Source organism: Giraffa tippelskirchi, chromosome 12, assembly GCF_054371585.1.
Source record: "Giraffa tippelskirchi isolate mGirTip1 chromosome 12, T2T-mGirTip1v1.2.pri, whole genome shotgun sequence".
Taxonomy (NCBI): Eukaryota; Metazoa; Chordata; class Mammalia; order Artiodactyla; family Giraffidae; genus Giraffa; species Giraffa tippelskirchi.
The window spans coordinates 117,559,352-117,571,244 of NC_137286.1; positions in this window are offsets into that span (position 1 = coordinate 117,559,352).

The following is an 11,893-nucleotide window of genomic DNA, read 5'->3' on the forward strand; positions in this document are numbered from 1 at the left end:
AACCCACTCCAGTATTCTTGCCTGGAGAATCCCCATGGACAGAGTAGCCTGGCAGGCTACAGTCCATGGGGTTGCAAAGAGTGGAACCAACTGAATGACTCTCAGTTTCACTTTCACTCTCATTTATTGCCTCAGAGTCTCAAACTGGTTACTTAAGCTCCAAAACCAGAAAACACATTCTAGTCACATAACTTCATACATGAAAGTGAGAGAATGGAGAACAGGCCAATGACTTGTTCCTATGAGCTTCTGTTTTTTCACCATAGAGGGAAAGCAGTTCTGGGATGTTCCCAAGAGATTTGCACTATATCTGATTGGCCAGAATTAAGTCACATATCCACTTCTAGCTGGAAGGAAAATTGGAAACATTCAGAGGTCAAAGGATGGGGGGATTTTAAGCTGCTGTTGGGCAACATTCAACCACTTGAACTGAAGCACATGTATGGCAAGGGCCAAGCATGAGCCTGGCTTAACCTGAAATCAGTAAAATGGACTATGAACTCATTTTTTTTTCTTGCCCGGGATATATTCGAGAATGAGATGAAACCATGTGTGTATGTATGTGTGTGCACACTCATGGGTGTTATGGGTACAGGATAGATGCCCTTGAATGAGGGATAAAGGGGTGGACCAATGAAATTATCACAGTTGACAGGACCAGTTTGAGAACATTTGAATGTCAGCTAGAGGAATTTTTACTTTAGTATGTGGATAATGAGGATCTATTAAAGGTTTGTGAGCTAAGACTTGACAATACATTTGCTTCTTTTAAAGTGGCATTTTGTAGTCTGAGTATGGGTGAGAGTTAATCAATACTACCTCCACTGATGACTCTGCCTATGTGCAATGCGTTCCTGTACAACCAAAATAAACGAGCAAAATCCACATGATGTCAACTGTATCATTCACAGAATCACCTGGATCACCAGGAAAGCCCATAGTGTCTGAGAAGAGCATGAGGAATAAGAGAAATCTGATGCTTCCAGACTGGAGAACTTTCAGTACTCTAAATTTAAAGGTTGATTAGTTATAAGAAGCACTTCCCATATAAAGATAAATAAGTCAGGGAGACTCAGAGTGATTATTTTTCAATCCCCAAAACGATTATATCATGAAGGACCATAAATGATTAATGAAAATCTTGAAGGCCTAGAATTTATATAAAAGAAAATACCTTAAATTAGTATTATAATGATGAAAACAGTTGTAAAATTGAGATATTATTCCTTAAATTCATCTATCATTTTTAAGATAAGTGACTCTTCATTCTCAAGAATAACCACAGGAGAAAAGTTATAAAGATATAGTCAATGTATATTTTTATGGTTTTGCCCTCTTGTCGGGTAGAAAAAAAAAATTGAGCTTAATTATTCTATAATCGTTAGAGTTCTTTCAGTCTTATTGCTCTTTGACCTTCTAGCAGATTCTATACGGATAGCTTAATATCCTCTACCATTTAAAATCAACTTTCCCACATTGCTTTTATTTAAAAAGGTCACATAGCCATAGATATAATCACCTGATTAGAAAACCTTCAGCTCCAGTGTTAAAAGTATACTGCTTTTATCTTCTAATGGGATGAGTTCAGATGATACCAAGCAATATTTTTAAGCTGTCACATAATCCTTCACAGTTAACAAACTGTCTTACAAGATTATGGTAATTATCCACAAGTTTGTGTAATTCACCCTACAGAATCTTTTTCTTCAGTATAACTGATGTTAACAAAATTCAGGAGTCTTTAATATAAGGATAAATTAACACAACCTTTAAAATGGCACTTTATTGTAGGATACAAACCAAAATTTTAAAAGATGTATTTTCAGTTTACCTTTAAATAAAGCAAGCAAACAGTTCTGAAATATCAGTGCCCATTTTGCTATTTGTTTTAATTGCTAAGATTTTATTGCTTTTGATCAAAGACCATTGCCTGATGTTTTATGGAAGGAGCTGCGTATAAGTTGATATTTTGAAGAATCAGCAAAACAGTTATTTTTCTAAGAATAGAGATATATAACACATCAGAGATAATAACCTTATAGGAATTATCACCACACTGTATTCTGTAAGTTTAATAATATTAATTTAGCTCCGATTTTTAAATGGCGCTTTTAATATGGTAGATGCTAAGTATTACACACATATCTTGTTAAGAGATGGTAACATCTTTCCAGAATGTTGTTCAGTTCAGTTCAGTTCAGTTGCTCAGTCGTGTCCGACTCTTTGCGACCCCATGAACTGCAGCACGCCAGGCTTCCCTGTCCATCACCAACTCCCTGAGTCTACCCAAACCCATGTCCATGAATCGGTGATGCCATCCAGCAATCTCATCCTCTGTCGTCCCCTTCTCCTCCTGCTCTCAATCTCTCCCAGCATTAATATTTCAATTTACTGTTACCCTTACCGCCATTGGACCCAGAAATAATGGAATAAATTGGTATGAAAGACATGTGGCTTAAGTATTTGTGCATGCTAAGTCACTTCAATCATGTACGATTCTTTGTGACCCCATGGACTGTAGGCAGCTAGGCTCCTCTGTCCATGGGATTCTCCAGGCAAGAATACTGGAGTGGGTTGCCATTTTGTCCTCCAGGTAATCCTCCTGACCAAGGGATTGAAACGCATCTTTCTCGTATCCTGCATTGGTAGGTGTTCTTTACCACTAATGCCACCTGCTGCTACTGCTGCTAAGTCGCTTCAGTCGTGTCCAACTCTTTGCGACCCCATAGACGGCAGCCCCCCAGGATCCACCGTCCCTGGGATTCTCCAGGCAAGAACACTGAAGTGGGTTGTCATTTCCTTCTCCAATGCATGAAAGTCAAAAGTGAAAATGAAGTCGCTCAGTCGTGTCCGACTCTTCGCGACTCCATGGACTGCAGCCTACCAGGCTCCTCCGTCCATGGGATTTTCCAGGCAAGAGTACTGGAGTGGGTTGCCATTGCCTTCTCCGAACGCCACCTGAGAAGCCCCAAATACTTATTTGCTGGGTCAGGAGAGTCTGCTTTGAATTGTGGCGAAGGGGATGGTCTAGCAGAACTCCAAGGAAGTGTTTGATCTTGGTAAGTTATGGTTTCCAAAAAACTGAGTCCTTTGATTACTTTAAAAGATTTCCAACAAACTAAGAAAAACAAGCTTAAAAACAAATCAAACTTATTGCTGTAGACGATTTGGGTTGACTTTCCAGTTGAGATTAACATCTTTGATACAAACAAAGCAACAAAACGACCATTCGTCTTTGGGAATCAAAGATGGCTGCCATGATGATACAAAGATGGCTGCCCTGATGTAGCTGTGGTCAAGCAGTCTCCCATTAGTTCATCCCTTCTCTGCTTCAGAAATGCAAGTTAACAGGGATGCTTGGCACAGCCAAGGAAGTCTCTTAATCTTTGTCCCTAACACCCAAACTGAGAAAGTCAGCCTGAAGTTGACCCAGGATAATCTCATACCAGAGACTATCAGCACACAGTAGAATGTTCCCATTTGGCTTTTTCATTCCTGCAGACACAGGGATACAATTCTAAGCCTCGGTGCCCTTTGCCTCAGGTTCTTGTATCTTTTCCAAGTCTGTAAGGCAGAGAATTTATTTTGCTCCATCAACACGACTTTTTTTTTTCTTTCCAAATTGTAATTACTGTAAACAGTAAAATTGAATGCAGTCTTTTTAAAATTCTATGGTTGAACCATGTAGAGTTTGATGGATAGGTCTCAGATAAATCTCAATTTTCCCCTAGACCTCATGAAGCAAAGGACTCTAAGGAGAGTTTTACCTTTTCCCAAGTCAGAATAGCAACAGCAGGAGGTTGTTAAGAAACTATTTTATTATTTTGTAAGATATCTTCTTCTGCACTCTTCTTATGTCATCCTAATTCCACCCGTTTTCATGGAGAATGAAATTTAGGGACTTCACGTTTAGACAGTGTATATTACAATTAGCAATTCAGACTTCTCTGTTTACATGCACAGAAACAGAAACCCTGAGACTATAATAGCCATTTAACAGAGGAAACAAAGCAGTAACAAATGGGGAATCCAAACTTGGGCCTCTGACTTCCAGAAGAGTACGTTTTTCACAATTGGTTTTGGTCTCTTTCTGCACCACTATCATAAAAATTAACAGCCACTAACTTATTTACATGGAGAAGGAAGTGGCAATCCACTCCAGTATTCTCATCTGGAGAATCCCACAGACAGAGAAGCCTGGCAGACTACAGTCCATAGGGTCACAAAAAGTTGGACACAGCTGAAGCAACTGAGCACACACACATGCAACTTCATTTACATGCTTGTTTGATTTGATATACATAGCACAGTTTTGACTTTTTATGCAGCATCAAAACTCCCAGTTGCAGTTAATTAGCATCTGAGTAGAACCAGGGATCAAATGGCCAACATTCGCTGGATCTTTGAAAAAGCAAGTGAGTTCCAGAAAAACATCTATTTCAGCTTTATTGACTATGCCAAAGCCTTTGACTGTGTGGATCACAATAAACTGTGGAAAATTCTGAAAGAGATGGGAATACCAGACCACCTGACCTGCCTCTTGAGAAACCTGTATGCAGGTCAGGAAGCAACAGTTAGAACTGGACGTGGAACAATAGACTGGATCCAAATAGGAAAAGGAGTCCGTCAAGGCTGTATATTGTCACCCTGCTTATTTAACTTATATGCAGAGTACATCATGAGAAACGCTGGGCTAGAAGAAGCACAAGCTGGAATCAAGATTGTCAGCAGAAATATCAATAACCTCAGATATGCAGATGACACAACCCTTATGGCAGAAAGTGAAGAAGAACTAAAATGCCTTTTGATGAAAGTGAGAGAGGAGAGTGAAAAAGTTGGCTTAAAGCTCAACATTCAGAAAACTAAGATCATGGCATCTGGTCCCATCACTTCATGGCAAATAGATGGGGAAACAGTGGCTGACTTTATTTTTCTGGGCTCCAAAATCACTGCAGATGGTGATTGCAGCCATGAAATTAAAAGATGCTTACTCCTTGGAAGGAAAGTTATAGCCAACCTAGATAGCATATTAAAAAGCAGAGACATTACTTTGCCAACAAAGGTCTGTCTAGTCAAGGCTATGGTTTTTCCAGTAGTCATGTATGGATGTGAGAGTTGGACTGTGAAGAAAGCCGAGTTTTTGGTTCTTTTGAACTGTGGTGTTGGAGGAGAGTTGAAAGTCCTTGGACTGCAAGGAGATCCAAACAGTTCATCCTAAAGGAGATCAGCCCTGGATGTTCATTGGAAGGACTGATGTTGAAGCTGAAACCCAATACTTTGGCCACCTCATGTGAAGAGTTGACTCGTTGGAAAATACCCTGATGCTGGGAAGGATTGGGGACAGGGCCTTCTTTGGGATTGGAATGAAAACTGACATTTTTCAGTTCCTGTAGCCACTGCTGAGTTTTTCAAATTTGCTGGCATATTGAGTGCAGCACTTTCACAGCATCATCTTTTAGGATTTGAAACAGCTCAGCTGGAATTCCATCACTTCCACTAACTTTGTCCATAGTGATGCTTCCTAAAACCCTTGACTTCGGACTCCAAGATGTCTGGCTCTAGGTGAATGATCACATCATCGTATTTATCTGGTTCATAAAGATCTTTTTTGTATAGTTCTTCTGTGCATTCTGTGTAAGAAATATGCACTGACCTTTTTGGGTTTACTTACTATAAACACAGATGCATCCTCAGAGTTTGGATGATGATGGTGTTTAAACCAGATTTTGAGACAGGAGTGGAGGCAGAGGAATTTCATGACATAGGACACTAGCAGTAGGGAAGAAGTATACAGTACCATCTGTGATGCTATAAAGACTTGTAGATGTATGGAGGTGGGTACTGAATTTCATATTTTTCTATCTACAAATTTGATTGATAAACCCCTACCTCACCATCTACCATGTCTTAATCCCATTCTCTTGCTTCTTCCCTTCAAGGACATTTTGATTTTATATAAGCTTGATAGAAATACTTGAGAGTTAGAGGATCATGTAATTGTTCTTCACAAGGTCTTGAGTCTCCCAGTGAAAAGGAAATATAATTTAATATTTTTCAAAGGAATGAACTACTATATTATTTTTATAAAACTTTGGGTGGGATCCTCAGAAAACAGACAATGACTTTGCTGAGTCAAATATTTTTAAAATTCCTTGTTAAAAAAGTATTTTATAAATGAATTCTGTTTCTTTAATATGCATATTAAAGTAAGAGCAAATGACGAGTTTCTCAATTTTGAAGCGAAAAATACTCAAATCTCCAGGGCATAAACATAAGCACGAACACACTGGCCTCGAGCATTTTCATGTTGCTACTTTCAGCACATGTGGAAAAGTGCTTCACCTGGCTCAAAATCACAGTTCATTTATTAAATTCACCATTGAAACCACACCCATAAAAAGTATCCATAGGAATCACATAGCTCCTGAGCATCCCTCCAAAGCTGTCTTAATTATTATAATGCCCTGAGAGATTGAGGTCTACATATGAAATCTTAATTCCTGTTCTGAGTCTTACAGATTTTATCCAAGAACTAATAGTGTTAGTGTAAACATAGCCTAACAGGTCAGGCTTGTTAATGCACATCTAATTCTTTTCATGGAGGACCATTTCCCTTGAGAATACTATCCAATCATAAAAGTAACAAAGATTTGCAGCAAGGGCCTGACACTGAATATAGAATAAGTTGAGAATGAGAGAGCTGTGTTTTGATCACCACCTTTAACAAAATCCTTTTACCATTGGGATTTTTCGTTACCTAAAGCTCATCACTTCTAATTTGGAGAAATGCAGGAGGCCCTGAGGCCCAAATAGGAGAAAGGATATTTTTCTACATTGCCCACGTACGTCTCTAAAAGGAAAAATGTCATTTCTTAGTGCTCATGAAAATTCTGATAACTTAGAAACCATCATTATTATTCATATTCTCTGAAGGTGCTTGCTATTGACTACTAGGCTTAATGTAAAAGAAAATATAAGCTGTTTTAGCAGCATAATTCAACATCTCTACACAGCATGCTTGCTATTCCAGGGAAACGGCAATCCTCAGGAGTCTTGTAATATGGTCTCTAATAGCATTTGCTCATTTATTAGGACAGTAATAAATAGGTATTCTGAATAAAATTTTCATTGGGGCATTAAAGCTTGTTAGAAATTATGACAAATGAACAATGCAGCTTTATTGTTTGTAAGTAAAGTAGTTCAAAAGTTTTGCCTTAAGACTGGGCTTCAGTTAACCCCAGGTGCATTAACAGCTTTTAGTTTTAGGTGTATTTTTTTTCTACCTGCAAATATTAGTGATGGTTAGAACTTGTTTTACTTCATGAAGTGAGTTTTTTTTTTACAAAGACATTATTGCCATAATCACCACAATCATAAGCTTGGATTTATATGGATGAGGAATTCTCTGCCCAAACTTTAAATAAATAAAATCACCCAGGTGTGTCTCTTTATTCCCTGCCATCCCCAATGTTTGAAAGGTCTATGACAGTCCTTCCTTGACACACAGTTGACGTTAAGGAGGAGGTTCAATAGACCATGTGCCAGGTACCAAAAAGTCGAACATAACTGAGCACACTCCCACGGTTACCTCAACTTCTACTCCAACTGGGGTTTGAGTTTACAAACAATTCAATTATGCAGGGTGTACCTGACCACTAACACAGTAGCCACCTATATAATAGGACACTTTCAAAATAACTCTACAGAACAAATTATAAACTACTTCACTTGAAAATAAACTTTGTTTCTTTAGGCATAGTATGGATATGTCACAAACTTGATCTTGGCAAAATTACAGGCAAGTTCAACCACTACTTTTGTCCTTCAGCCTACTCTGAACATGCCTTGACTACTCACTTCTTTAATATTTGCCTCTCCAAACTCACGTCAGTTTATTACTTTGCTAAGTAATTAATTTAGTTACTTTAAGCAATTACAGCAATTGTTTAATTGTAACTGAAAATTTACATGAATGTATTCAGAATTCTAACTAGAAATAAAATGGTGATTAATCTTATATTTAAGTGGTGATTAATTTTATGTCAACTTCACTGGACCTTGGAACGTCTAGATAGCTGGCTAAACATTATTTCTGAGTGCGCCTGGGAGGGTATATCTAAAGGAGATTCGCATTTGACTCAGGAGACCGAGTAAACATATGGCCCTCCCCAATGTGTGTGGGTATCATCCAATCTATGGAGAGCCTGAAAATAGCAAGGTTGAATTCGAGGATCTCTTGCCTGGTTGCTTGAGATGATGCTCCTAATTCTCAGGCCTGTAGACTCAGACCAGAATATATATACTATCAGCTCTTGGGATCTCAAGTCTTTGAACTACACTTCTGTGGCTTTTTTGAGTCTCTGGCTTGCAGAAGGCAGAGAGGGATTTCTGAGCCTCCATAATCACAAGAGCCAGTACCTTATAATAAACCTATACATATAGGTGTATATGTATAGATTTATTTACATATAGATGTATATGTATGAAAAGTGAAAGTGAAGTCGCTCAGTCTTGTCTGACTCTTTGTGACCCTCATGGAGTGTAAGCCTGCCACAGTCCTCTGTCCATGGGATTTTCCAGGCAAGAATACTAGAGTGGGTTGCCATAAATTTATTATAAATACATATATTAATAAATACACATACACATAAATACATATATATATATATAATACAGACATATACACACACAGACATATATATATATATATATCTCCTATTGGAGAACTTCAATACACCCTACGTTTGAAAACCTGTTTTCCCCCAGTCTCTAAAGGTTATCAGCGAGACCAATGAAGTGTGCACCACTGAAACATATCCATAGTCACTGCCCCTCTGCCACGTGCCTTCCCTGACCAAAGCACAAACCCATGGCCGAGCATACTGTTCTGCAACCAACTTTATTATGTCATTGGGTTCTCATACTTCACAGGAGAGTTAGCTAAGTACATAGCTTTATGGATTTTATACTATTTATTCATTTAGGCAATAGTGCACAGTCAGTAGGGGCTTCCCTGGTGGCACAGACAGTAAAAAATCTGCAACACGGGAGACCCAGGTTCAGTCTCTGGGTTCCTTCTCCCCTGGAGAAGGAAAAGGTTACCCACTCCAGTATTCTTGCCTGGAGAATTCCATGGACAGAGGAGCCTGGCGTGCTACAGTCCATGGGGTTGCAAAGAGTAGAGCAAGTAGAAATTCTTCTAACTACTTTATCTTGATATTTGCTAATGTCTTCTGCATCTTGCCAGCTGATTACATTTATGCAGGAAAAGACCAATCTTGAGGCCCCCCAAATTAGCCAGTCATCCAAAAACCAAGGCAGTCTCTGTTTCTCTGAGACGAAAGTGAAAGTCGTTCAGTTGTCTTCAGCTCGCTGCAACCCTATGGGTTGTAACCTGTCCATGGGATTCTCCAGGCAAGAACACTGGAGTGGGTTGCCATTTCCTTCTCAGGGTATCTTCCCAACCCAGGATCGAACTTGTATCTCCTACATAGTAGGCAGATTCTCTACCATCTGAGCCACCAGGAAAGCCCAACAAATGCAAAGCAAATTTCAAATCACAAATTCCATTTGGCTTAAGAGACCAGAAGCAGTCTGGTATGTTTACTTCCCAGAGTCTTCTTTGTTTATCAAAAGCAATGCATTTTTAATATACAATTCAATACATAAACATATAATTTTGAACTTTCCTACAGCTGAGGGAATCCTACATTTATTTTCAGTAGCTATTTCACTGAATTTAATTGTAATGTTAAAGAAAGATCCTATTGAAAATTATTAAATGATCTGTGCTCTAAGAATGAGTCAACCTAAAGGATACACTTATGCTTTAACCATTATTATTACTAGCATTAAAAGCTAAAACCAATCTAAGAGAATAGCTAATCTAAGTTTCAGCTTTATCTGCCCAAACAAAAGAGAGAAAACAAAATTGAGGCTCCTTGATTTGCATCAGATTTGAACAATTCTTCATCTAACTCAGTTCTTTCATCCAGAGAGTCAAATTGACTTGCAAGAGTGAGCAGAATTGAACAATTCCTAAGAACTTACCTAAGACCCAGGGAGGTCTGTACCTATATAGGTTCATGCAAAGCAGCTCTGTTTGGGTCTATGATTGGTTTTGGTCTTTTGTACTTCCATGCTCAAACCCTGTAGGACAATGTCAAAAGGTCATTGACTATGAATTCAAAGTCAGAAAAGTAATGTCCCTCCTACAAAGAGAAGAAAACTCCAGAAGTATTTTTGATCTCTTCTCCAAATTCAGAGGCTTCTCTGCTTATGGTTCCAAAGATGAAGAAGATGTTGAGTAAAGGAAAAAGTGGGCTTCCTTGGTGGCTTGGTGGTAAAGAATTTGCCTGCAGTGGAGGAGACCTGGGCTCGATCCCTGGGTCGGGAAGATCCTCTGGAGAAAGGAAAGGCAATCCACTGCAATATTCTTGCCTGGAGAATTCCACGGACAGAGAAGCCTGGTGGGCTACAGTCAATGGTGTTGCAAAGAGTCAGACATGACTGAGTGACTAACACTACCTAATTAACTAAAGGAAAAAGTCATCACTATAAAATAATAATTTGGGGGCCTAAGTGAAAATGAAAGATGCATGATTTTAACAGTTTGTTGTCATTGTTAACACACCTCATTTGTTCAAAACGAAATTCCAGGAGCACAATTAAATTGTTTTTTTTCACTCAGTTGTGTCTGACTCTTGTGACCCCATGGACTATAGTCTGCCAGGTTCCTCTGTCCATAGGATTTTTCAGGCAAGAATACTGGAGTGAGTTGCTATTTCCTTCTCCAGGGGATCTTCCTGACCCAGAGATCAAACCCACGTCTCCTGCAAGTCTCCCGCATTGCAAGCAGACTCTTATCACTGAGCCACCAATGAAAATCAAGACAAAATTGGAGTAATAAGAAATGCTGACAGATAATAATGTGAAATAAAGGAGTTTTCATTTTAGAGATGAACAGAACAGACAAGAGAATAAGTAATTTTGTGTCTGCCTTTTAAGTACAAATTCCAGTTGCCAAGAAGGTACATGAATTCTTATTCAAAGCAAATATATCCTTGCCTTCTTTTCAGAGGATTCTTTGTTTAATCTCTTTGGAATTTTTGTTTCATTTTTTTTCAAGTCCCCTACCTCAGTTGCTAATGGACAAAGTTTCTCTTTGTCTTTGGAAAGATATTTCTTTCTTGAAGAGAGACAATAGTCTCTACTGGGGACTTTATTTCTACTGGGGATGATTGGAGCCTGGTTATTTGAAATTCACACCTATAACTAAGCAAGTAGAGTCAACGTGATTAACAAAAATATATCAAAGATAATGTGAAAAAAACAAAAACAAAAACCAACATTTAAGTTATTAAGCTATTCCACAAAAATAAGTCCTGAACAAAGAGAGCAAAATGAGATGAAACTAAGTCATCATCTATTCATCCTTCATTATTTATCTTCAAACAATGGTACATGTTATTATATAAGCTTCCTTTGAAAGTTCAATAGAAAAAGTCACCAAATATGATTTCGTGTGCATGTGCATGTGTGTATACAAACATATATATGTAGTGGATGGAGGAGAAAGTGAGATTTGTAATAGGAAAGGAGGGAAGTGGCAGGCAAAGTTGAAAGTTACATAATGATGTAAATAGCCTCCAGAAATTAGAACGATCATATTGAATCATTGTACTATTCTTATTTAATTCATGCATTTAAACAGCTTCAGGAATTAAAAGTATAGATATCTACTTAAACCAGAGATCAAATTTATAGAACTCATACCAGGACTATTCAATGATATAAACAGATTGCAAAATTAAGCAAAGAAATGTACAGGTTAACAATTAAATTTGAATTTAGGAGAAACATAAATAATGTTTAGGGTAAGCATATTCCAAAT